This window comes from Limanda limanda, chromosome 23, assembly GCF_963576545.1.
Source record: "Limanda limanda chromosome 23, fLimLim1.1, whole genome shotgun sequence".
NCBI classification, from domain to species: domain Eukaryota; kingdom Metazoa; phylum Chordata; class Actinopteri; order Pleuronectiformes; family Pleuronectidae; genus Limanda; species Limanda limanda.
Genome location: NC_083658.1, coordinates 8,673,594 through 8,698,665, shown reverse-complemented (window position 1 = coordinate 8,698,665; position 25,072 = coordinate 8,673,594). Strand labels below are relative to the sequence as shown.

Here is a 25,072-nt window from a genome sequence, read left to right as displayed (position 1 = left end):
TTAAAATAAGCTACATTCACATTCTTGGGGTGATCTGGTTTCAGCCTGGAACCAGTACAACCCAAACAGAACATTACTGACATACAAGGGAATGGTACCTTAACAAAGCAACAAAAGAAGAATCTGCTGACACATCTACAGTGGTCGAATCTGGAGTGTCTCATAAAACACAAGTGAAATATATGAGATACTGAAAATTTTGTGTGTAAAATTTTTACTTACTGAAATTAATCTCAAAACCATGCTGCAGTTTGTACATGATTGTTGAAAAAAAATGGCGAGTCACACCATCGCCAATTGCTGGATCTCCTGAAAAAGCAAAGCACAGCACAGATTTCAGTTAACAGAAAATAGGATTTGGTTATTTGTAAGTTAGTTAGTTAGTTAGTAGGTAAGTGTGTTTAGTGATTTAAAAGTGTGTTACCAATACCCTTAAGGGTGCATGTCAAGGGGCAGGCCCACTCAACACTAGCCATCTTATAAAAAGAAATGATTGCCCTTTCCCTGTCCTCTGCACTGTCTCCAAGATCCATACAGAGACTCAGGGCTTTCCCGGTTGCATGCAGGCTCAAAAGTTCCTCTTTAAATGTGCTTGCTGCTTCTTGTGGAGTGGTGGCAATTTTCCAATCTAAAAATAGATTTACACATTTTCTAATTAATATTGGATCAATTGATATGTGAGTGCAACTATTCATTGAAATATTTCATGTAATGTTCAAAATATGTAACCAACCAGAGATGCTTCGGATTAATTATTTCTGGAGCAGGCACATCTCCCTGAGGTGGCATGGTTGAGCTGCTGGCCCTCGCCGGCTCACTCTCCTCTCGTCTCCTCAATGCACGCACAAACATATCTGGAGTGCGGGAGGAGCTGGCCCTTTCTGTGCCTCTCTCTCCCTCACCACTGCTCTGTGGTGGTCTCGGGTAAAAATAGGTAATTTTTGTTGTTAGGGTTAGTATGTTTTATATCGTGTAACATGATTAATGTTACACAATGTGCTTGACAAATGATATGTTTTAGTTCTGTAGGGCAGTACCTCATGCATTCATCGCTATGATCTTTTATTTCGGAAAAAGGAAAGTCCTCTCCACAGGAAATGCATTTTGCAGGTGGTCCAACCATGCAATTGCTGCCTTCTGGTTGACATGCCTGTAAAAAACAGATAATTGTAAGACTCAATAAAAGAAATATTTTACAGTCTGCATTTTAGGGAAGAACAGCAGTATTAAAGGGAGGAACTTACAGGCTCGAGATCGAGGTTCCTCTGGAGCGGCCGGATGAAAATAACTGCATGGCCAATCTGTATTTGTGGATCTTTTAAATATCTCACATAGTATCCCTCATTGGGACAAGGGATGAGGATGAGATTGCGACTCCTAGTTGTTCCTGAAATCCTGAGCAACTCAAATCCCCCCCCTTGTCGGAGTTTTGGGTAGGCCGTTAAAATAAACTCTTTAAAATCATGGGGATTTGTTTGACTTCCTGAAATGGAAACATAATGCAAATCACTGGTGTAACATAAAAGATCCTTCATGTTTGTAAGGTTATTTCATTTTATTTATTGGATAAAAAATTCACATACAGCCTAACAATATACTGACAGCTAAAGCAAAAAAAGCGTGTCAATCCTCATCATGATTGTAACGGCCCCCCCGCTTCTCCACACAAACGCTGAGTCTCTTGAACTGATGTACACGGCTCTTTATTCTCACATCTGGTTTGCCGTAGTGACACCGTAAAACTGTAATGACAGTTACAAGTTACAAAGATTTTAATCATTAAAACCAAACACGAACGTTAAAATACAATGAACAAACAAATCGCCACGTGAGACATCTGACTCGTTAACGTGACAGCGACTCCCTTCCGCACTACCCGCAGCAAAGTAAATGGGACCAGCTTCCTTACCTCGTTCCGCTTGGCGAGGGGTGTTAAGCTAAAGTTGTTTGGATGGTTCTTTCGGTCCGAGAAATGCCGCAAAGCTGGCGTCCGGTTTGGTTTCCTATCTGTGCCGGGCTGACGGCAGGGATTTTATTGCACTGGGGCGGAAACGAGGGATCAGGTGTGTCGAATAAAACCGTCCGCTCCTTTGCTGCAGGTAACTATGCGAGGGGAGTCGCTACGTATAAAAGACAACGAAAATAACCCAAACCGTAGTTGAACATAAGAACAATATATAGCCCAACCCTAAAATAAAAGAATAAAACAGTCTGCATAAACTGGCCGGTTTTGCTGACAGTTACACTCCCACCAAATCCTGATATAAACATTTTAACCGACTGTGCTATACAGGATTTCTAGAGCATTTAATGGCCCTTTCAGCTAAATATCTAGGAGTGTTATGTCCTTTTAACTACTCCTCATGCAGGCAAGTGGGATGCCTACGACCACAGGTATTACATGTATGTCGCCCTCTACAGTCTTTATTGATGTGTCCCTTCCTTAGGCAACCAAAACAGAGGCGGTTTTCGTGGATGAATGCCCTTTTATCTTCCAAAGATTTCGCAGCGAAAGAAGGGCACCTGACGATGCCATGCGTTTCATCTTGGCAGAGCACACATGGGGGTCTTCCCCTATAATTGGCCGTTTCAGGTGCATCTCGGGTGGCGTACTTTAATTGGGCAGTTGAATTGAGGGATCTGGCTTCCTTCTCGACTGTGGGATTAAAGTTCATCCAATGTGGGGACGTGATAGGGTTGCAAGATATCCGGGCCTCTTTGTTCAGGAACGCTGTGAAACTTTTGAAATCAGGGTAATCCCCCGCTTTATACAGGTTATCGTCGACGATTCGGCCCCACTTTTGTACAATCCAATCAGGTAGTTTTTTAAGTAGCTTGTGGTTTTCTTCGCAATCATTCAAGATGGTCAAACCTTTAACGTGTGGGATTGCCTCTGCGCAGCCTTGGAGAAAGTCTGTAAAATCTCTCAGTGCTAACGGATCAGTCGCACTGATTTTGGGCCATCTGGCGAGCTTGTCTCTGAAGGCCTTTTGAACAAGGAATGGGTTTCCGTATCTCTCATGTAGGACTTTCCAGGCACCTGTATATGCGTCCTCAGAGTTCCTATAGAAGAACCCTTCCACTGCTCTGCGGGCTTCTCCGACGAGGTAGATCTTTAGATAATACATCTTCTCGCTTGGTGAGAGAGGTTTCTGATCGATAAGGGTTGTAAAAGACATCTTCCAATCAGTGAACTTCAAAGGATCGCCATTAAACGTTTCTGGCTCCGGTACAGGCAAGCGATTTATGCTTAGTGCGCTTGCTATTGCTTGGGCCAGAGAGACTGTATCTTCAGATGTTGTTGCTCGCAAAGGTGCTAGTCGAGGTTGAGATGGTGAACCATTTGAATTTAGCCGAGCTTCATATCTGGTCTCCTGGTGAGCAGCGACTGATTCATGGTTCATCCCATCTTGGCGGACATCTTCGAAACTGTTATATGCTCTTACTCTAGCAGCTGCTACCTGGACTTCCTTCTCTGCCTTAAGCTGCTGCAGGTTCCTCCTTTCCTCTTCTAGCTTTGATTGTCTCTCTGTCCTTTTCCGCTCCAATTCGGTCAACATGGCCGCCTCTTCAAGTTTCCATTCATCTTCCAGTCTTCTGAGCTTGGATTCCTGGGATAGAATGTCTTTTGTTGCCTTTACCTCCGCTTGCTTGGCTGCGAGCTCTGCTTCTGCGTCTTGTCGTTTACTAGAGCTTGTTGAAATTGCATTTGATTGGTCTGAGCTCCGTGATGTTTCTGAAAATGCGGTTTCAGTATTTGTAAGTCCAAATATGGAGCCATGATCTTCCTTACTCAGCACTATTCTCACTCTCTCCTTCTCGACTCGTTCATTATAGTTGCCATCGATGATGTCTCTGCGTTTACTCACAAGAGCAAGAATTTCTTCAGTCAGAGCAGAGCAGGTGTCCATTTTACCAACGATATCTGGGGTGGTGGTTTGGCTGCATACAAGTGCCTCATAATGATGGCTCACCACATCATGGTTTGTGCAAATTTTTCGTTGGATTTTATCGAGGTCATCTGGAGAGCAGTAGTTTTTCATTTCAGTCCGAACTTCTCTTGCTGACAATTTCCAGGACTCATAGGCCGAATAGAAATTATTTTTATGCAGCTCTCGGATGTTCTCAGGAATTATTCTTTGCCGCGAGCCTGGTCTGTCTTGATGCATGGGAACTGATTTACTTGTTGCTGCTGCTTTAAGTGACATTTTATTTTACTTGCGTTGTTAATTTGACCTTCGGACCTTAATCTTTAGGTGTGATATGCAGTGTGCCTGAATAGAACCTCTGCAAGTAGTCGCTTTAATTTAGTAACTGCTATTTCTTATACCAGACATTTGCAAAACAGTTGAATACTCAGAGTTTTAGCACAAAAACAGATGCAACCTAAATATCCTAAGTAAGATGGGCACAAACAAAAGAGGATGCGCTGTAAGTATGCTTAGAAAATTATACTAGGCAATTTAAACAGTGTTTACGCTCCTCATAGACAACAATAAATAATGTTAATTGCAACATGACACACACAATTACCATTGGTCGTTAAAATCATCATCATTATTTAGTGATCAGTTTTGACTTCAAGAAAGCAGGAAAGTTCACAACATTTTTGTATTTACATATGTAAATGCTTCATTAAATTTGCATATATTCTCTCGTGCGTGCGCCTTTGATGCGTTGTCCGGTCTTGTCTGACGGTCGATTTGTAAGTTTTGTGTCTTCGGGTGACGACACGAGTCAGGAAGACGTTTCGTTGTAGCCTCGAGTTTTACTGTAACGGCCCCCCCGCTTCTCCACACAAACGCTGAGTCTCTTGAACTGATGTACACGGCTCTTTATTCTCACATCTGGTTTGCCGTAGTGACACCGTAAAACTGTAATGACAGTTACAAGTTACAAAGATTTTAATCATTAAAACCAAACACGAACGTTAAAATACAATGAACAAACAAATCGCCACGTGAGACATCTGACTCGTTAACGTGACAGCGACTCCCTTCCGCACTACCCGCAGCAAAGTAAATGGGACCAGCTTCCTTACCTCGTTCCGCTTGGCGAGGGGTGTTAAGCTAAAGTTGTTTGGATGGTTCTTTCGGTCCGAGAAATGCCGCAAAGCTGGCGTCCGGTTTGGTTTCCTATCTGTGCCGGGCTGACGGCAGGGATTTTATTGCACTGGGGCGGAAACGAGGGATCAGGTGTGTCGAATAAAACCGTCCGCTCCTTTGCTGCAGGTAACTATGCGAGGGGAGTCGCTACGTATAAAAGACAACGAAAATAACCCAAACCGTAGTTGAACATAAGAACAATATATAGCCCAACCCTAAAATAAAAGAATAAAACAGTCTGCATAAACTGGCCGGTTTTGCTGACAGTTACAATGATGCTTAACATACCTTGAAACGTCAAACGTTTTTCCCCTAACCCTGCAGAAAGAAGTTTGTCTTTTGCGAATCGGCTGGGGACAATTTGAGCACTCTTATCCTCCACGCAGCAAAGGGTACGGGTGAAAGAGGAGAGTGTTGGCACACCAACGGGTCGCCGCCTTGTGGAGCTTCTCTCTCCATGTGCGTATGGCGCAAAGAGTCTTGACACCTCGGCTAGGATCAAGAGAAGTGACAAGTCTTACAAATGTAAGCTAACTAACAGTGTGGGATGGATTTAGCTCACAATGTGTGCTGCAGAAACTTACCGTCCACTGGGTGCCTTGGTGTCACATTCCTGGTGGATGCAGTTGGCACAGTACCAGTACCCGGCGCTGCACAAAAAATACCAAAGCGACGATCATCACATGGGTGGCTAATGCAGTGTCATAAAATACATTGGCAAAAGTTGGATATAACTGTTAGTTAAACTGTTTACAGAAATAAACAAAGAGAAACTCACAGTTCTCGAGCTGGTTAGCCACATCCCGCAGCAGGTCTGCCAGTGGTCTCCCGTCAGAAGCCATTATCAGGAGAATTCAACTAAACTTTAACAAGGTCCAGTTTGAGAAAACTTCTTGAAGCAATGGTCCGGAAGATCATAATTTCTAACTATTTAGTGTGATATATATTTAAGTAGCCTAGCAGTTGTATCAGCAACTGCATGTACTCAATACCTGACTGTCAAATCAAATGAATTCAGTACGATTCAAAAACTTTTTCACAATATTTGTCACATAACATAGAACTGAACATATATGTATGATTGCAGACATGTATAATGTCCAAGCAACTCTGAGGAAACACTCATGAGCACGTTGTTGGGCAGTGAATGAGTGGCTCAGGATCCTGGGGGACTGGTCATATTGGGCTCTGAGACCACTTATTTTCTGTGATCTCACTTCAGATTTAGGTGGGTATGTTTGTTCAAAACCTTTATGTTTTGTCTCATAATGGCGTTTCACATTGGCACTTTTAATAAGTGCCACAGTTGCTGATCATATGAGACACACAGGTTTAGTGCTCCCAGTGGGAAGTATGAACAGAAATGAGTCTGTCCATTCCGGATTAAATGCTCTTTTTTCACTGCCCACTTTACTTTTTTTGGAGAGCGACATGTGTTCATCACGTTTCTCTCCCTTTGTCCGTCTCGCTCCTGTTTCTCTCCCTTTCTCTGTCTCACTCCTCCGTTTCTCTCCATGTGTTTTCTCTACCTGTCTCGCTATCTTTCTTGTTCTTTCTACCGCCATCTCGTGTGCAACTTACCTCTTACTCTCTGTGTCTCTGTCTGCAGCACTGTATAGTCTCAATGATTGCCGCCTGAGATGCACAGACTTGATTGGCTGAGTGGTATCACGCGGGATGGCTTAACTCGCATGCAATTGGTCAATGCGTTTCCTCATCCACTACCGTAATGACTACAAAGCTGCGCCGGTTAAAAATAGAATCGCCCCGTCAGGTTTTAAATCACAACCTTCTGTTTTGGCTGTAGGTCCGGATCCGTTTGGGACGGCTTCTGGGTCTGGACCCTAACCCTAACCCTGTTAGTGACACATGTGACATGTGTGATGTCACATGTTACGCTAGTTTGCTAACAGCACTACAAGGAAGATTTGCTAGGTATAGATTACTTTTGTCTGGATCACTCAGTTAACCATTCCTGGCCTATCTGAGTTTGGGACCGCCTACCTCATTTACATATGGACAATTAATTGTTGAAAAATAAAAATGTTGCAAAAAATAAATGTGGAAATAGATAAAGAAATAAATGAATACATGTGGACATAAATACAGAAGTAAATTAATCAATGTGTTAAACTTATTCCCACAATTATTTCAACTTTTATGTATTTCAACATTTATTTAATTCCACATTTAATTGTCTCATATGTAAATGAGGTAGGAGGTCCCAAACTCAGTCTCGAGCAGGATTGGTCAACTGAGCTATACACACACACACACACACAGACCCCGGGGCTCCGCACCCCTCAGTGCCACACACTTGCACAGAGACAAAAACTGAGACTTGAGCTCGTCACCTCGATGCAGCCGCTCAGTGACTTTGTAAAACAGTGAAAACACAGAGTTCCGCTGGTCACATCTGCTCAGAGATCAGCTGCTTCATGCGCAGAGCAGAAGCGGTTTGTGGTTTGTACCGAGCTGGAGTTTCTGCTTCCTCCTCCTCTCTGCGCTCTCCTTGTGCTCAGGAGAACACGAGACGTGACGCTCACAGTCAGGATTACTGACACCTTAAGCATCCCAATAAAAAATAACCTGAACTAACCCTCTGAACTTGAACTAGTTCATTTTAAGTGTGAACTGGCACAACACTGCAAACAGCTACTGGACACCAGTCAGCATTGAAAGGCTGGATCATTACACTCCTGTGACCAATCCTGCATGAGACTGCGGTTAGGCCCGCCTTTCTCATTAGCATAAGGTGATTGAAAACGGGAAAAAAATAAATCAGGGAATAAATAAATGTGCAAATATATTTAAGACATTTATTTATTTATTTCTGTTGTTAGTAACGTATTTATTTATTTATTTCCGTATTTATTAATTTATTTCCTTTTTTATTTATTTCTGTATTTATATCTACATTTATTTATTTATACTTATGTCATGTATGGTCCTCCATAATGACTGTCGTACTCTTAATGCAGGTGGATACAACTGCTTAGCTAAGTCAAAGGTCAAGGTGATTGGGTCCTCTCATAATGCATCAGCAGTCATGTGAGCATTGGTCGTTCAGTGGTAGAATTCTCGCCTGCCACGCGGGAGGCCCGGGTTCGATTCCCGGCCAATGCAGCTGTCTTTTGGATCCCACACACCTGGTTACCGCAGGATTTGAGGAGCATATGCCGTCAGGACCAGCCGCCTTGATCTACCTGATCTCTTTTCTTACCTGGTTTGTTGTGAGGGATAGTTTGGAGCAGGGGGGCATGTGGTGGATGGCCTGTAGACGTTGCAGTGAATCCTGGAATCTATGTTGATACTCCACAGCCTGCATAGGAAGAAGAGCTGTTGTCTGGCCGCCTTTCTTTTTTCTTTTTTATACATATATTTATTGTTTTTTTTACAGTTTTATACATTTACATCAATTTACATACATACAAGAAACTTCCCCAACCTAAACATATGGCAGTATAAAATGACAGCAATTAATACAAATATCACAAAAATTGCTAAGTTATGATTAAAACTTATATTCAAGGACAAAAAATTACAATGAAAATACTAATTTAGTTTAATCTGGCACCAAGATGTCAGGGCTCTGACCTCTCTGCAGGCCGTCTCAAGTATATTTTCACATACAATTACTGTGCAAGCATACAAGCATTTTCAAGTACATTTCATCATGATTTGTCTTTGGTAAATTGGGGACACATAGGTCTTTTGCCGGACGTGGAGTTAGCTTGGACATTCTTTAAGGAACACTTTGTGAAAATTGTAAATAAACATGCCCCCATCGGGAAATTCAGGGTTAAGGGACGAGATAATCCGTGGTTTTCCCCAGAGTTGTCAGATACCATCCATCGACGTAATGTGGCATGGGCCAAAGCCAGAAAAAGTGATTTTGCCTCTGACTGGTCTATTTTCAGGCAACTAAGGAACAAATGCACTACTCTTATTAAAAAGGCTAAATCTGAATATTATTTATCTGTCACAACTGAGAACCTTAATAATCCACAGAAATTTTGGAAAGTAATTAAATCTATATCTGTAAGTAAAAGTCCTCCGGCTCTTCCGATATTTGTTCTAAAAGACTCGGTCCCAGTCTATGATAGAACTGAGGTTCTAAATTGTTTTAACGATCATTTTGTATTATCTGGTTCTTTGTTTGATTCTACGGGAGCTGCCCCTGTGTTTCCCTGCACAGAAGCTCCAAGGTTTTCAGGAGAACCCTTTAATTTCTTACCTTTTACTGTGCAGCAAGTGCATCAAGCCCTCAAAACGTTGGCTAGCAGAAAATCCCCTGGACCTGATTCAATAGAGCCCTACTTTTTAAAAATAGCAGCTGATTTTGTAGCACAGCCTCTTACAATCCTTTTTAATCTCTCAATTGAAAACAAAAAAATTCCATCTGTATGGAAGTCAGCTTTTGTTACCCCCTTATTAAAAGGAGGTGATCCAGCAGCTTTAACCAACTACAGGCCAATATCAAATCTGTGTGCCCTGTCAAAAATTCTTGAATCTCTTGTGTGTGATCAGTTAAAAGAGTTTCTAACATTTAATGATCTTCTCTCACAACTGCAATCAGGCTTCAGGAAAAAACACAGTACCATCACTGCAGCTACAAAAGTGATCAATGATATATTAGTTGCTCTTGATAATAAGCAGCACTGTGCTTCACTTTTTATTGATCTGTCAAAGGCTTTTGACACTGTGGACCATGCTGTTTTAAAGCATAGGCTTTTTTGCTTGGGTTTGTCAAATCATGTAGTTTCCTGGTTCACAGATTATTTGAGTGACAGGACTCAGTGTATTAAATATGATGGTCTGTGTTCTGAATTTGTGAGTGTCCACAAGGGCGTGCCACAGGGTTCAATATTAGGACCCCTCTTGTTCATTATGTAAATTAATGATTTGGGAAAAAACGTGTCAGATGCTAACATGCATTTTTATGCAGATGACACAATTATTTACTGTTTTGGATCAACTCCTGCTAGAGCTGTTGAATCTCTGCAGAAAGCTTTTGATGCAGTCCAGCACACACTCCTGCAACAAAAATTAGTCCTCAACACTGAAAAAACTAAACAAATGTTGTTTTCAAACTCTAAGAAAGTACCTCAAACTGTCCCCACAGTGTCCACTCTTGAGGGAAATGTCATAGAGGTGGTTCATATCTATAAATATCTTGGTGTCTTGATTGATGATTCCCTCTCCTTCAAACCCCACATTGACAATCTTGTGAAGAAATTGAAACTTAAATTGGGCTTCTTCTTCAGGCACAAATTTTGTTTCTCTTTTGAGGTGAAAAAGCGGCTTGTCACTGCAACGTTCTTATCCAGTTTAGATTATGGAGATTTGATTTATATGAATGCCTCAGCTAAATGTCTATGTAAGATTGATGCTGTTTACCATGCTTCTCTGAGGTTTATCACTAACTGTAGAGCCCTGACCCATCACTGTGAATTGTATTCTCGAGTGGGTTGGCCCTCTTTGTCCACCAGGAGGCTGGGACATTGGTGCACTTTTATTTATAAGGCCATGCTTGGGCTACTGCCATCATATATTTGTAATTTAATCACACAGAAAAGTGTTGCTTCTTACAGTCTGCGCTCAAACAATCAGATGCTTTTGTTAGTTCCATTGGCCCGCACTGAATCAGGAAAAAGGGCATTCGTCCACTCTGCTCCCACCACATGGAACTGGCTGCAAAAAGATTTTAAATTAACCGAAATGATTTCTTTGAACGCTTTTAAATCTACGATGAGATCATTTCAGACCACTTCTTTTACTTGCAGATGTTTTTTACGAATTTTAATTTATTTGTAACTGTTTTTTATCATTTTAATTTCTGTTTATATGTTGTGAGTGTAATATTGTGAGTGTACATATGTTATTTGTTGCTGCCTTTTGGCCAGGACTCCCTCGAAAAAGAGGTTTTTAATCTCAATGGGACTTTCCTGGTTAAATAAAGGTCAAATAAAATAAAATAAAAAAAACATACAGGAAATTGACTTGGTGTGGTTGGTGCATAAGACATTAAACATCACTAAAGACAAGTAGACAATGTTTAAACTGAAAAATTGGCAGAAGTCCCGGTGGTCGTGCAGCAGTACGGGGGCGCCGGGCCTCAGCGGGAACACCCCCATGCTGAACACCTCCGTCTCGCAAATGTGCCTGTAGGTGACCGGGGGGCTCTGGAGCCCCGGCGCTCGGCTCGCCGCCCCGGAGCTCGGCTTGCTTTTCCGGGGAGGGATTTTCAAGTCCGCCGCCCACAAACGCGATCACCAGCGAGATGAGCTCGCTCTATGTTTGCGCCACGTAGGTGATGCAGGCCTGCTTTGCTATCTTCTGGATCAGCGGAGTTAGGGATGTCACGAGAACCGATACCTACGATACCTTTCGATACTAACGTAACAAAACGATGCCGATGCCCAAGTTTTTGAAGTACCGTAGGCACCGTCAGCTTCGATGCCAGCAGCTGTTAGCAACTTAGCATTAGCATCGGTGCTGCGCCAGTCGACGTTTACATTCTGAAAACCAAGACGGCAACTGCGGCTGCAGCGTTCGCCCCACCTCGACTTGTTTATTAAAAAGGCACAAAGAGTCGTGTATGGAAGTATTTTGCGTTTGACGCCGGGTTTACACCGGACACGGAAGCAACGCCGCCGCTCCGCGCTAATCCTTAGCGCGCCGGCACATGGTTGTTTACACCGGAAGCTGAAGCGGCGCATGGGAGTGGATGGGAGCCAGCTGTTATTTTAGGCTTGGTCCTGCGCTTACGAGTCGCTTTGGCGTCGCTTCAGCGTCCGGTGTAAACCTGGCGTGAGGCAGATGTATCATTTAATGCATAACGTGTCTCACAACAAAGCGTCACTCACATGCGACCGCAACTACCGTATAACCCTCAGTATATGCGCAGCGCAAGCACATTGAATTACCGTATATGACATTAACAACATCCAAATAATGCACTTTTTTTTTACCGTGGTATCGAAATTGGCATCGAGAATCGTGTTATTTTACTGGTATTGGCACCGACTACTGAATTTTTGGTATCGTGACACCCCTAAGCGGAGTTGTGTTGTCCTGCGGCATTCTGGCTGCGGGTGCGGACGGCAGCCCGGTGCGCTACTCTCAGTCGCACGTTATAATCGCGCACGTTATCATATCGCGATTTAATCGCAAATGCAATTAATCGTTCAGCCCTAGTGCTGCTCAGTACTTGACATTTCTGCTCCATCTCTGCCTTTGTCATATTGGAGAAGTTCACAAGCACACCAGACACCTCCTCAACCTCGCCCAAGGTCTTGAACCTCTCCTGCAGAGACCCTATGGCAACATCAACCACAACATTAAAAAATTAAGCCTCCATCCTCCTCAGTGCATCACTGATGGGCTCATCCGGACATTCATTTGTGAACCGTCTGAGTGTGGACCGTAGCCTCTTCTCTCTCAGGACTGCATCCACATTCATGTCCTCACACATCTCTCTCGCTGAAACCTGAGCTGAAGGAAAGCTGGTGAGTCTGTAATTTTGTAAAAACGTTTTTGCCTTTCCAACCAAATCCAATACAACATCCAGTTGCATAGAGGTAGACTGCATCAGCTTACTCACTCTTGCAATGCTACTGAGAATATTGTACCAGACAACTGAGCAGATGAAGAGGTGAAGCGAAAGGATCCAATTTCCTCAGCTAATGCCTGGGCCTCAATTCTCACTGCAGGATCTGTTGCCTTCTCTTTGACCTCCAGCAGAGCTTCTCTCACTTGTGGGGCCTAGAACCTTACTGCCTCCACACTATTAACACGGCTCTCCCACCTTGTCTCTGACCATGACTTCAGTGTCATTCTACATGATTTTTTAAGATGGACCATCTCTGGGTGGATGCTGAATACAGAGTGAACATCTTTTGTAAATAGCCAAAATAACCATTCGCCTCTTGTGAGCTTCGTGCAGCATCTGTCACCACCAGGTTTAATGTGTGAGCTGCACATGGCACAAATAAAGCTCTCGGGTAGATTTCCAGTAATCTGGCCTGTACACCTTTCTTTTACCCTTCATATTTGCACCATTATCATATGACTGCCCTCTGCAGTCATCAAAAGGTAAGTTCAGTTCTTCCAGCCTCTTCAAGAGGAGAGCTGATAGCCCTTCTCCTGTGGAAGCTTCAGCTTCAAGGAAGCCCATGAAGTGCTCCTTCACATGTGGCTTGTTCTCCACGGACACAATCCTGAGGATAACTGACAGTTGCACGGTATGGCTTAAGTCTGGGGTGCAATCCAGTATTATTGAGAAATACTTGCTGAGTTTGATCTCCCCCACAATTGCCTCCATGATCTTCCCAGTAATGACACCTATCAATTCATTTTGTATGTTTTTTCCAAGGTAAGTTGCCATGTTTTCTCTCTGTTTCAATGAGTGCCATTGCCTGGTTGTCTATTGCTTGTCCAGTTTCAAGGCGAATCTCCAAATCTTTCCACATCTTCATACATTGATGATGCTCAGGCTATTTTCATGGGTTTTTTAAATCTTGGTGGCATTCTTCCAATCATTTAGTCCTTCATTAACCAGTTTAAAATCCCTCTGTGAGAACAACTTGCAGCAAAAGCAAAGCACACTGCTCTTTTTCTTGGAGAAGATTAGCCAGCTTCTATTGACTTTCTCACCACTGACTAATGTTGAGCGAAAGTAATGATGATGGCAACTCCGTCCATCCTGTCTTTTAAGGAAAATATAATCCCTCTCAACCTTATAAGGTCCTCTGATGATTAATTCTGTCCTAACATTAGCAGAGAGGGCAGGCCAGTCGGCAGGATCCATTGGTGGTGGTTTGACAGGCTCACCAACAGCAGGGGTAGCAACTGGTGGCACTGTGGATGAATATGAGCAGCTAGGGTCCTCTTCAGTAAAAGTGGAGGTAGCCAGAGAACTTGGTGTTTCTTCAGAATCAAGTAGCGAAGAGGTAGATGGAGAGGTTGGGTCATCTTGGTCACTTGGGGCCGGTTGAGATGAGGTCGATGGCGATGCTGAAGTCCTTGTAGGTACTTCATCAGAGAACCTGTTGAAATATGGAGGATGCAAGAAATGAGCCTTTACCACATATGGTGTTTGCTCTCTCACTCACACAAACACACACACAAATACAAATTATTTCCTTCACTTTAGAGGTTATTTGTTAGTTAATCAAACAAGTTAACAAAAAATATATTTTTTAAAATTAAATACTGGATGTGTAAAAAATGCACATCAGAATCCATTTGGTGTCTGCATTTAATGCATATGAACAAGGTTTGACTCATGAGAATTGTTACAACTCTATTTGATATTATAGAACAGATCCCGAACCATCGATTCAGATCGCGAGCCGGCCGCGGCGCTTTCCAGTGCATCCAGGCACTCCCCGTCGATTTCGTGGCGCTCCGCTGCTGGTCATGCAGCCCAATTGATTAACATGGGCGCGGAAAGGAGGCGGACAGCCTTTCGCTGCGCTTCGCGGCGCTTCTGCTGCCTCCGGGGTGAGATTTTGCGCCCTAGGCAACCGCCTACTTCGCCTATGCCAGGAGCCGCCCCTGATTGTCGTTCTATGATTTCATAAATGCCACAAACTATAGTTTACCATAGTATAACTTTGTATAAAACTTGATAAGCCAGATAAATTTTATTTGGGGGAAGAGGGGGCAAAATTTTAGGTCTACAGCAGGTTGCCGACCCCTGCTGTAGACCTATAGGAGGGATATCTAATGGACAACCTAAGTACTGCAAGCTAGACTACTATGCAGTTGTAGACACAACACAGGGGTTCCCTGGGCCTGAGAAGGGAAGATATGGAGTTTAATTAAGCTATTAAATGTGACTAAAACTAGACTAAAATGTAATTTAGTTTTCGTAGACTAAAACTAGACTAAAATGTTCTGAGTTTTCGTCGACGAAAACTAGACTAAAACTAAGAAGGATAAAAATGACTAAATGTGACTAAAACTAATATGAATTTTCGTCCAAAGACTAAGACTAAATCAAAAAAAGCTGCCAAAATTAACACTGGTTTGTATCCTCGGGTACCCTTGAATGCAATTATTATGAGTAGCTTTGGATAAAAGCGTCAGCTAAATGTAATGTAATGGACTATGGCTCACTGTATTGTACTTCTCAGTTAACGCCGTTACGCCCCCGCCCTGAGCAACGCGATTGTCAACAGTCCGCTCCAGGGCAGGGGGGCGTGGCGGCGTGAGTGGCCCAGACCTTCGTATTTTTTTCTGTATGTGGCCCTCGGGATAAACAGTTTGGACAACCCTGTTGCAAGTGATCTCCAGTGCGCTCTGTGCGCCGTCACGGTAGCTGCAGGGATTTGATGATACATGCACAGTGTTAGAAGATATTATTGAAAACTGTTAATGACTCGACTCTGTGACGCCGCTGTTTATTGGAATCTGAACGAAATTGGCTGTAAGTTGTGTTATATATTTTTGTTAATTAAAGGTTCTTGTTGAACAGATATGTCACACGAGCTGAAGCTGTTGGTTTTAATGTAAATGATGAAGTGGATCAAAAATGTTTTTCAGTTCACTACCTCACGTCTGCATCGCAATTTTCCCGTCTCTGAAGCGTTTGTACACATGGGTCAGAGTTTGCGTGGAAATAAGAAAACTTTCCCTTCAAGTTTTTTTTTATAAATCATAATGTTTGTGTGAGAAGTGGCGTACGCATGTTTCAGGCCTGGTTTTGTGCGTACGCAACAGTTATAAATGAGACCCCAGAGCTGTGGGGGAGCTTGAGACACGGCAGCCTTCCTCTGGGCCATCGCCAACCAACCAAACAAAGCAAACTTAAAGAACCGGACAGGTTCTAATAATACTTTATGACTATTAATCTGAGCCAACGGCACTAGACTTCTGGAGGGAAAAAATGTGTTTAGGTAAATTGTGGTGCTACATTTGTTCAAATTCACTGCCACAGCCCCTTGTGAACACACACTTGTATTGAGCCCTTCAAAAAGATAAAAGGAAACAAAAGTAGCAAGTGAGCATTGGTGGTTCAGTGGTAGAATTCTCGCCTGCCACGCGGGAGGCCCGGGTTCGATTCCCGGCCAATGCAGCTAGTTTTTACTTTTTTATCAATATATATGCATTTTCGTGCAGTAGGACATGTTAAGTATGGAGGACCATACATGACATAAGTATAAATAAATAAATAAATAAATGTAGATATAAATACAGAAATAAATAAATAAATAAATAAATAAAAAAGGAAATAAATTAATTAATACAGAAATAAATAAATAAATACGTTACTAACAACAGAAATAAATAAATAAATGTCTTAAATATATTTGCACATTTATTTATTCCCTGATTTATATTTTTCACGTTTTCAATCACCTTATGCTAATGAGAAAGGCGGGCCTAACCGCAGTCTCATGCAGGATTGGTCACAGGAGTGTAATGATCCAGCCTTTCAATGCTGACTGGTGTCCAGTAGCTGTTTGCAGTGTTGTGCCAGTTCACGTCTCGTGTTCTCTTGAGCACAGGGAGCGAGCAGAGAGGAGGAGGAAGCAGAAACTCCTGCTCGGAAAGAAACAAGACTGCAGCTTCTGCTCTGCCCATGAAGCAGCTGATCTCTGAGCAGATGTGACCAGAGACTGTTTTACAAAGTCACTGAGCGGCTGCATCGAGGTGACGAGCTCAAGTCTCAGTTTTTGTCTCTGTGCGAGTGTGTGGCACTGAGGGGTGCGGAGCCCGGGTGCCTGTGTGTGCGTGTGTGTATAGCTCAGTTGACCAATCCTGCTCGAGACTGAGTTTGGGACCGCCTACCTCATTTACATATGGACAATTAATTGTTGAAAAATAAAAATGTTGCAAAAAAAAAATGTGGAAATAGATAAAGAAATAAATGAATACATGTGGACATAAATACAGAAGTAAATTAATCAATGTGTTAAACTTATTCCCACAATTATTTCAACTTTTATGTATTTCAACATTTATTTAATTCCACATTTAATTGTCTCATATGTAAATGAGGTAGGAGGTCCCAAACTCAGTCTCGAGCAGGATTGGTCAACTGAGCTATACACACACGCACACACAGGCCCCGTGGCTCCGCACCCCTCAGTGCCACACACTTGCACAGAGACAAAAACTGAGACTTGAGCTCGTCACCTCGATGCAGCCGCTCAGTGACTTTGTAAAACAGTGAAAACACAGAGTTTCTCTGGTCACATCTGCTCAGAGATCAGCTGCTTCATGCGCAGAGCAGAAGCTGCAGGTGGTTTGTACCGAGCTGGAGTTTCTGCTTCCTCCTCCTCTCTGCGCTCTCCTTGTGCTCAGGAGAACACGAGACGTGGCGCTCACAGTCAGGATTACTGACACCTTAATCATCCCAATAAAAAATAACCTGAACTAACCCTCTGAACTTGAACTAGTTCATTTTAAGTGTGAACCGGCTCAACACTGCAAACAGCTACTGGACACCAGTCAGCATTGAAAGGCTGGATCATTACACTCCTGTGACCAATCCTGCATGAGACTGCAGTTAGGCCCGCCTTTCTCATTAGCATAAGGTGATTGAAAACGTGAAAAATATAAATTAGGGAATAAATAAATGTGCAAATATATTTAAGACATTTATTTATTTATTTCTGTTGTTAGTAACGTATTTATTTATTTATTTCTGTATTAATTTATTTATTTCCTTTTTTATTTATTCATTTATTTATTTATTTCTGTATTTATTTCTACATTTATTTATTTATTTATTTATACTTATGTCATGTATGGTCCTCCATAGTTAAGACCATCCTTTATTTGTCCCACTGTGTGGAAAATAGGACATTCTTTTCAGCATTCAAGGGAGGGAAGAGGGTCTGAGGAGGACTTAACGATAGTTGGGTTAGGTAGTGTCTTCATTTAAAATGTGATTTACTATGTGCCAGAAACATCTCCTCGTTAGTATAGTGGATAGTATCCCCGCCTGTCACGCGGGAGACCGGGGTTCAATTCCCCGACGGGGAGAAGAGATACTTTTTTTCAGTTGTTCATTTTCAGGCCATAACCTTATCTTTGAAGTGTTCAAAGTTCAAAGTGTGCTATTGTCATATACACAGCCCTTTACTATAAAATTCTTTTTTTGCCACCTGCTACAAATACTGGTCTTTAACCATAAAAAATAAATACACATTGTGTCTGATGGCAGTTGGATAAAGAGTGTTCCTCAGTCTGGATGTCCTGCATTTCACTCTTCTAATAATGGAGGTTTTGCAATTCCAATGTCGAGGTAATTGACAAGATACTGGGGGGCAGCTGAGCATATGGATGAGTGCTTATGTGGATATATATATATATATATATATATATATATATATATATATATCCTTTTCCATGGTCTTAAAAACCCAACACCCTTTTACATCTGGCCACTGTTTGTAACAATAACCGATACAATCTGCAATCTACACCCAAATTTAAGGACTGCGCAGTAGACATGGTGTTTGATCGTCTCTGGCCTTTGATCTAAAGTCTGGTCTCTGCACTTTTCTTTATAGCGCTTTGAACTTCTGGGCGTTGGCACATAAATAAACTTATATATTTCAGTTTTTATTCTTAAACTCTTATACTATACTCTTCTAAAGATTTATTCTTTGAACTGTGTAATATTCAACACTGTCAAAACAGTGAAGAGAGAGTTTGTGTCACGTAGAACAGAATTGGCAAACGCAGCACAGATCACAGGTCCTACTAAATTGAGTGCAGGTCAGCAGGAGAGATTAGGGAGGGCATATGGCAGGGCAATAAAAGGATATGGTATTAGTATACTGAGCATACAATGTGTGACCGCCTAAAAACTGAATAGCTGCGCCGTAATTCTGCAGTGACAGGCCACTTATAAGGCCTCGTTGGCGCAGTAGGCAGCGCGTCAGTCTCATAATCTGAAGGTCGTGAGTTCGAGCCTCACACGGGGCATGTGTTTTACACAACAGTTTACATAGATGTATTTATCATCACTATTCAGGGTATCTTGGTAGAGCAGTACATGGATTTAAGAATCAGTATGATTCCCATGATGATAACTCACTCCTCAGAGAATAAGCCCCCTTTGGGAATACAATTGAATAATGCTGAAGAGATGGTAAAAATAGAGATAGTCAAAAATATACATCATTACTTATAGTGTAAGTGAACCGGAGTTCTACTGTTATTAAGCTTATTGTACAGTCTTACTGCAGCAGGAAGGACCGACCTGCGGTACCTCTCTTTCAGACACTAAGGGTGGGTCAGTGTGTCATTGAAGGAGCTGCCCAGTGCTGTTATGGTTTCCTTGAGGGGGTGTCAATCAGGGGGTGTCCATCAGAGATGACACCATCATTCTCCTCTCTCCCACCAGCTCCACTAATTCAATGGGGTATCCCAGCTATCCCAATGCGGCTGCCCCAGCTAAATATTCCAAAGAAGATGGCCGATGCCACAACAGAATCACAAAAGGTCTTCAGGAGTAGGGTTGGGTACCGAGAACCGGTTCCAATATGGAACCGGTTCCAATACAACCGGTACCTACCCGGACCGAAATGCAACGCAGATTTCGGTGCCCGAACCAATTGAAAAAAATAACAGCAACAAATCATGCAGCTTAATGAACAAAACTTACGTAAAAGGTTGTCTTATAAACAGGAATTATTTCAGGCTTCAACATGAAACACAGAGACTGGTTCCAAAACAGCACGATCTGTATAAATGTTTTCTTAGAGCAGGCACAAATAGAGGCAGCCATTAACCTGAGAAAATGCCGAAGGCTAAACGCTCCAAGGTCTGGCTGTATTTTGCACCGAAGGATTCCAACAACGCGACGTGCAGCAAATGCAATAAAGTTATTGCGAGCAAAGGGAGGAACACATCGAATCTGATGAAACATCTGGCAACGCATAACATCTTCCTGAAAGCAGAGGCATGCACCGTGTTCGACTGCCTGCGTGAGCGTGAGCCTGTGCCAAGCACATCAGCTGGCAGTGTTTACCTACCTGGCCCCGGCGATGAGGAGACTCGTCCCAACCCAGAAAAATTGGATACCGATGATGACAACAGCAGCGTTAGCTCAGGTTAGTATGAGTGTTTTAATAGACTGGCCGATGTTTAACAAACTGTCCGGTAACTTACATAGTTACGCTATGTAGCGTAGCTAATTACTAGCAAACGGTATGCTACCTGACGCCATCATAGCAAATCAGTGTAATGCTAACGAAATTAGCAATGGCATTTGCAGTGATGCTTCTTTTGCCTGTAAAATATTTAACATTATTTATATTTATATTTTTTTATATCTTCAACAGTGACCCCATTCACCTTGGCAAAGAAGGCTCATTTATCAAAAGAAAAGGTGGAGGAACTCCACAGGTCTGTGACCACATTTGTGGTCAAGGGACTGCATTCCTTTTCCACTGTGGAATCTCCATGGTTCAGGTAAAAAAAAGTGATGTGAAACAATATTTGTATACAATGTGTTCCATTAAGACAGATGAATATCCTCAAATTTATTTTATACAGAGAGATGACCACTGCCCTCAATCCTCGCTACCGACCACCATCTAGGGATGATCTGTCCAACACACTGATTCCTGCATGGTACTCTGTTGAGAAACAGAATGTTATTCAGGAGTTAGCACAAGTTAAAAAGGCTGCTATTACTTGTGATGGGTGGACCAGTGTGGCACAGGACCACTATGTAACAGTGACGGTACACTTCACCAGTCATCATGGCCAGATTAAGCAGAAGGTGCTGGCAGATGAGATATCTAGCATTCTGGAGGAATTCTCGCTGAACACTAAAATTGTAGCTGCCACAGTAGACAACGCCAGCAATATGGATGTCGCACTGAAGGAATTACATTTTTTAAAGGTGGGGTGCTGTTAGAGCTGTCGTGGTGTGGCTGAAGAGGTCCACCAAGGCCAAAACGGTCCTGCAGGAGAAGCAACGACTTCTTGGTAAGTTAAGTAGCGTAGCCTTATTAATAAAAACAAATATATGTTTGTTTCAAACATCTTCAGCAGTGTAGATTGTAAATAAAAATGTGTTTTTGTGTTTTAGGTCTGCCAGAACACAACGTGACTGCTATACACCTCAACCCTCTGTGTATCAAGTGAGAGGTCCCCCACATGTGGCCAAATTCTCCCCATCCTGACCAAGCTGGAGGTGCATTTGAAGGTGGCTGAAGAGGACACTGCGTTTAGCAGTACTATAAAAGAGAAAGTCTGGGGAGATCTGAAAAAACGATACCAGGTATTTTCCATTTCCATTCAGAGCCTATGCTTACAAAGAAAGAGGGCAAACCATATAATTTTTACAGTTAGACACTAAATAGTTTGTCATGTTTTCATTACAGGATGAAGACATTCAGAACTTCCTCCAGGAGGCCACTTTGATGGACCCTCGCTTCAAGGGCAGACTTGTGTGTGCTGTTGCTGATGCCTGGGACAGGCTGGAGAAAGCAGCAGTTGGCAGTGCAACAGAACAGGTATTTTATGCTCATCCTTGTTTACCACGTGTGCCCATACCTTTTATGCTCATCTTTGCTTCCCATAGCAGCCTGTTACAGTTTCTATGATGAAGTATTGCTATTTATATGTGCAAAATTGTGTCTACAGATACTAATGGAGGGCCTTCAAGATAAAGACATTGAGGAAGATATATCGGATGACTATGAGGAGGACAAGTTAGAGAAACATGTAACATCTCAAATGAATGCATTTCTTTTGAAGCATGTTTGTCTAAACACTACTTTTATGTATTTTTCTTGCCAAGCGTGCTAAGCGTGCCATGCGTGCCAAGAAGTCAGTCTTAGAGGAGCTGTTTGAGGATGAGGACCGAGGGCTTCTTCAAACAACGACCACTGAAGGCAGTGCCCTCACCATCACTGAACAGGTCCAGAAAGAGATTGAATTCAATCTCATCAGGACAAGACCCTGCAGCCTGGTGGTGGATGAAGCGGGACAGCCTGCCCATATTGTCTGTACTTTCAGACACATACCTGTGTGTACAGGCCTCATCGACACCATCTGAGAGGGTTTTCTCCTGTGCAGGTCATGCGATTAGTCAGGAAAGGTGTCGTATTTTGCCGGAGAAGGCAAATATGCTCATATTTCTGCAAAAGAATTGCTGAAGTATGAAGCTGTAGTGTGTGAGTAAACAGAGTGTGTGTGTTTTGTATCTATTTTTATTTATTTAAGTTTTGTGTGAACTTATGTTAATATATATTGTTCATAGTTTTAAGTTAAAAAGTGTTTTGTATTCATTTTTATTTATTTAAGTTTAGTGTGAACTTTTGTTAATATATATTGTTCATAGTTTTAAGTTAAAAAGTGTTTTGTATTCATTTTTATTTATTTGAGGTTTAGTGTGAACTTTTGTTAATATATATTCTTCATAGTTTTAAGTTAAAAAGTGTTTTGTATTCATTTGTATTTATTTGAGGTTTAGTGTGAACTTTTGTTAATATATATTGTTCATAGTTTTAAGTTAAAAAGTGTTTTGTATTCATTTTTATTTATTTGAGGTTTAGTGTGAAATACTCTTCATTGTATCTTTAAATAAAACATTTGATTGAACTAAAATCTTGGATCGGCTTCTCTCATTATATAGGATAAACAACACGCCTTAACAGCAGTATGGAGGACCATACATGACATAAGTATAAATAAATAAATAAATACATGTAGAAATAAATACAGAAATAAATAAATAAATGAATAAATAAAAAAGGAAATTAATTAATTAATACAGAAATAAATAAATAAATACGTTACTAACAACAGAAATAAATAAATAAATGTCTTAAATATATTTGCACATTTATTTATTCCCTGATTTATATTTTTCACGTTTTCAATCACCATATGCTAATGAGAAAGGCGGGCCTAACTGCAGTCTCATGCAGGATTGGTCACAGGAGTGTAATGATCCAGCCTTTCAATGCTGACTGGTGTCCAGTAGCTGTTTGCAGTGTTGAGCCGGTTCACACTTAAAATGAACTAGTTCAAGTTCAGAGGGTTAGTTCAGGTTATTTTTTATTGGGATGATTAAGGTGTCAGTAATCCTGACTGTGAGCGCCACGTCTCGTGTTCTCCTGAGCACAAGGAGAGCGCAGAGAGGAGGAGGAAGCAGAAACTCCAGCTCGGTACAAACCACCTGCAGCTTCTGCTCTGCGCATGAAGCAGCTGATCTCTGAGCAGATGTGACCAGAGAAACTCTGTGTTTTCACTGTTTTACAAAGTCACTGAGCGGCTGCATCGAGGTGACGAGCTCAAGTCTCAGTTTTTGTCTCTGTGCAAGTGTGTGGCACTGAGGGGTGCGGAGCCACGGGGCCTGTGTGTGCGTGTGTGTATAGCTCAGTTGACCAATCCTGCTCGAGACTGAGTTTGGGACCTCCTACCTCATTTACATATGAGACAATTAAATGTGGAATTAAATAAATGTTGAAATACATAAAAGTTGAAATAATTGTGGGAATAAGTTTAACACATTGATTAATTTACTTCTGTATTTATGTCCACATGTATTCATTTATTTCTTTATCTATTTCCACATTTTTTTTTTGCAACATTTTTATTTTTCAACAATTAATTGTCCATATGTAAATGAGGTAGGCGGTCCCAAACTCAGTCTCGAGCAGGATTGGTCAACTGAGCTATACACACACGCACACACAGGCACCCGGGCTCCGCACCCCTCAGTGCCACACACTCGCACAGAGACAAAAACTGAGACTTGAGCTCGTCACCTCGATGCAGCCGCTCAGTGACTTTGTAAAACAGTCTCTGGTCACATCTGCTCAGAGATCAGCTGCTTCATGGGCAGAGCAGAAGCTGCAGGCTTGTTTCTTTCCGAGCAGGAGTTTCTGCTTCCTCCTCCTCTCTGCTCGCTCCCTGTGCTCAGGAGAACACGAGACGTGAACTGGCACAACACTGCAAACAGCTACTGGACACCAGTCAGCATTGAAAGGCTGGATCATTACACTCCTGTGACCAATCCTGCATGAGACTGCGGTTAGGCCCGCCTTTCTCATTAGCATAAGGTGATTGAAAACGTGAAAAATATAAATCAGGGAATAAATAAATGTGCAAATATATTTAAGACATTTATTTATTTATTTCTGTTGTTAGTAACGTATTTATTTATTTATTTCTGTATTAATTAATTAATTTCCTTTTTTATTTATTTATTTATTTATTTATTTCTGTATTTATTTCTACATTTATTTATTTATTTATTTATACTTATGTCATGTATGGTCCTCCATACAGCAGTTCCATGCGCACCAGTCTACAAAGTCGTGAGGCAAGCCAGCTGAAGGTCCCCTTATGTAATATACAATAAGCACACACAAATTATTGGCTATTGACACAGGTTCAATGCACATTATACCATGAGTATAATGTTTCAACCGCAGTAACTGAGCAGGACAAATTGCACATTGTTGTTTCTTTTCGTTTATAATGTCTTTAGTCTAGAGTAAGAGACAGCTCCTCGTTAGTATAGTGGATAGTATCCCCGCCTGTCACGCGGGAGACCGGGGTTCAATTCCCCGACGGGGAGAGCAAACACCTTTTTTTTCTCTGGTTGTCTTTGAAGTTTACTAATTTTGTTGAGCAATATATTCGCCCAGAAGATATTGTGATAAATGATAAAATTGTCATTATTTCCAAACCATTTTATACAACTGATATACTGCCATACTGTTCTTGACATATGTGTTCCATATACAGACAGTGTGGAATTATGATATTGATAAATAGATAGATTACATATTCATTGTTCACACCATGTCCTAAATGTAACATCCATCTGAGGATATGGGCTATAAATGGCCCATATTCTGTATGTAAATTGTAAACAAACAAACACACACAGTTCTCAGGCCGGCCCTGCCCCCACTCACTCACCCAGGCAAAACAGAGTGTGAAGCAGAGATCAGAGAAGCTTGTTAACGTGATCA

General features: G+C 41.9%; 1 long non-coding RNA gene and 3 other non-coding genes across 5 annotated transcripts; 3 read left to right on the top strand and 1 right to left on the bottom strand.

Moving 5' to 3' along the window:
• Positions 1-229: 229 nt before the first annotated feature.
• Positions 230-5,903, bottom strand: LOC132996834 (uncharacterized). 2 transcript variants are annotated; one of them, XR_009677140.1, is made up of 4 exons: positions 5,690-5,903; positions 1,245-1,483; positions 1,038-1,150; positions 230-309 (listed from the first exon to the last, which is right to left on the bottom strand). It is a non-coding gene; the product is annotated as an uncharacterized LOC132996834 (long non-coding RNA). The 2 variants fall into 2 exon arrangements; XR_009677139.1 differs by lacking the exon at positions 230-309 and adding an exon at positions 773-919.
• Positions 5,904-8,160: 2,257 nt separating this feature from the next.
• Positions 8,161-8,231, top strand: trnag-gcc (transfer RNA glycine (anticodon GCC)). Its single transcript has one exon. It is a non-coding gene; the product is annotated as a tRNA-Gly (tRNA).
• Positions 8,232-16,117: 7,886 nt separating this feature from the next.
• On the top strand, positions 16,118-16,188 carry trnag-gcc (transfer RNA glycine (anticodon GCC)). The gene has a single exon. It is a non-coding gene; the product is annotated as a tRNA-Gly (tRNA).
• A 2,791-nt stretch (positions 16,189-18,979) lies between these two features.
• Positions 18,980-19,052, top strand: trnam-cau (transfer RNA methionine (anticodon CAU)). The gene has a single exon. It is a non-coding gene; the product is annotated as a tRNA-Met (tRNA).
• Positions 19,053-25,072: the final 6,020 nt, after the last annotated feature.